Source organism: Cherax quadricarinatus, chromosome 50 (assembly GCF_038502225.1).
Source record: "Cherax quadricarinatus isolate ZL_2023a chromosome 50, ASM3850222v1, whole genome shotgun sequence".
NCBI classification, from domain to species: domain Eukaryota; kingdom Metazoa; phylum Arthropoda; class Malacostraca; order Decapoda; family Parastacidae; genus Cherax; species Cherax quadricarinatus.
In genome coordinates, this window is record NC_091341.1 from 23,594,251 (window position 1) to 23,596,750 (window position 2,500).

At 40.9% G+C, this 2,500-nt stretch overlaps 1 protein-coding gene and 1 long non-coding RNA gene across 15 annotated transcripts in view; one reads left to right on the forward strand and one right to left on the reverse strand.

The window, feature by feature from the left end:
• Positions 1-2,500, reverse strand: part of trio (trio Rho guanine nucleotide exchange factor) — an 810,995-nt gene that overhangs the window by 780,357 nt on the left and 28,138 nt on the right. The window lies entirely within an intron of this gene.
• LOC128695455 (uncharacterized) overlaps positions 1-2,500 on the forward strand; it is a 25,241-nt gene that overhangs the window by 18,037 nt on the left and 4,704 nt on the right. Inside the window, exon 2 of the long non-coding RNA XR_008407996.2 lies at positions 1,148-1,390. This is a non-coding gene — a long non-coding RNA (uncharacterized lncRNA). The remainder of the gene's footprint in view (positions 1-1,147; positions 1,391-2,500) is intronic.

Consider the following 2,500-nt stretch of genomic DNA (forward strand, 5'->3'; position numbering starts at 1 on the left):
ACAGCTGATAGCACCAAACCTTAATATACTATGTATAAGAAACCTGAGCCAAGACGTAACATGTCAATCTGCAATACAGGCTTCGCCTTAGTTTTCGGTCGTGGCTGCTGCAGCCGATGAAGGGTGACGGTGGATGCTACTGATGAGGGAATTGGAGGAGGCACAGGCAGAAGCACAACCGGAGAAGGGGAAAGTTAAGGCGTCGGCGGCTGTTACTACTACTACTACAAGTCGTAAGCCAGAGGTAGAGCGACGGTCTGAAATGAGAAAGATACGAAGAATTTATACTGATATGGCAAGTCGTGACCTTGATGCTTGAGCAATGACAAGAATAGTTCAAGGGTGAATAATCTTTTACAATGTGAGTGTCCTGATAAGAGAGACGAGGAGGACAAGAGGAACTGCTACATGAATCAACACTTGTATAATTCATGTGCTAACCATTTCCGACTGGGCTGGTGCTGCATATCAAATCAAATACTGGCCAAAGTCGAGGGAAGACGAGAACATTTTGCTCTGTGTACTGTATCGTTTTATCAAGCTTGTAACAGACGGGGGAAGGGGGAATGTCTTGTTGCTCGTGTTCCAAGGACCTGAAGCCACTCTCCTATTCCGAGGAACAACCATGATTCTCTCCTTTTCCCAAGGTGTTCTTGATCCATTAGTGCTTAGGTCTTCCTGGTGAATTTATTAGTAATATGCACAGAGAAACGTCGCCCCAATAACAACCTGCTCTACAACGTGTGTGTTTTAGGTTTAGCGGCATTTGAAAATTCGTCTTGAAGTGTCTAGTATTAAATTTTATCCTTGTGGTAATTATAAAAGAGAATCACACACACATGATTAATGTTGTGGGTATAAGTAGAGCTGTGTGAGAAGTACACAACACGGCCTCAGCGTAGTGTACTAGGTGGGAAGAACTGAGATTGGGTCGTCGAGAGAAGACGGAGATGAGAAGCCACGCAGATACTCTCCTGAGACTTCATAACAACCTCGTTAATAAGAACTTAAGTTAGTTAATTACAGGCAAGCAGAGGCCAGGAATTGTGTAGGCCCTCAGGCACAGTGTATTCCCCTCAACCATACACCCTAAATACACACCCTGCAGGACCTCTTACAGTAACCCATCCTTCATTTTTTTTTCCAGTTTTCCCCTACTCCCGCAGCCTGGTCTCGTGCGAGGCTTGTCCGGTGCCTTCCTGGTCAACCAGGTGTTACTGCTGGCGGCCCACTGACCCGGCATTAAATATTACTAGTACAAGTGTTAGATCTATCAGATTGTGATGGAAATGTGTACCTGAGGACAGCCAACAGCAACAGCCTAGTTGACCAAGCACTCTACGGGAAGACATAGCCATGGAAGTAGGATAACTCCGGCAACAGGTCACAGGTAAGTCACAGGTTGTGTCAAGGTTGCTTTTTAGCGGCACTTAAAATATTAAAAAAAAAAAGGGTGAGGAATGGCGTCAATAAATTACATGATAAACTAAACACTGAACTCGGTCAACTTTTGCTCGTCTAGCTGTCAATAGTTAAACACTTGAGGGTTATCATATTCAAAAACAAGCATGAGACCCGCATGGGTCAACTATTGACCAACAATGCTACCAGAGTGCAAAACGTTTAAGAGGCTTCAAACTAGCAATAATATGAAAGGTTAGAATAATGCCATCTTAGGTTGTTTCAATTATTACAATCATAACTAAGCGCTAAACACACAATACAGCATTGTAACTACCTTTATAATCCTATTCGATATATACCTGGAGTCTACCTGAAGGGTATTCCGGGATCAACGTCCCCGCGGCCCGGTCCATGACCAGGCCTCCCTGTGGATCAGGGTCTGACGTAGTCCAACGTACGAACCACAGCCCGGCAGATCCGGTCCTGACTTTAGGTATCTGTCCAGCTCCCTCTTGAATTATTATTATAATCAAAAAGAAGCGCTAAGCCACAAGGACTATACAGTCCCTCTTGAAGACACCCAGGGGTCTATTGGTAATTCCCCTTACGGCTGGTGGGAGGTTGTTGAACAGTCCTTCAACAAATACTGGAACTCTACATTGTTATATATATATATATATATATATATATATATATATATATATATATATATATATATATGTCGTGCCGAATATGTAAAACTGGTCAATTAGCAAGAACTCATTTAAAATTAAGACCTTTCTAAAATTTTCTCTTATACGTTTAAAGATATATTTTTTTCATTAATGTTAATGTAAAAATTTTTAATTTTGCACCAAAAGAATCTTAGAAAACTTACCTAACCTTATTATAACAATAACAATTTATTTTAGCCTAACCCAACTAAATATATTTTAGATTTGTTTACAATAATTTAATACTGAACAAACACAGTGAAATATATTTTTTTCGTTATGTTCAGAATGATTTTGGCGAAATTATTGCATACACAAATTTTCGCTTGTCCTATATGGCAAGATGAGCGTTGCTATTTAAGCCAAGATCGCAAGTTCTGCCT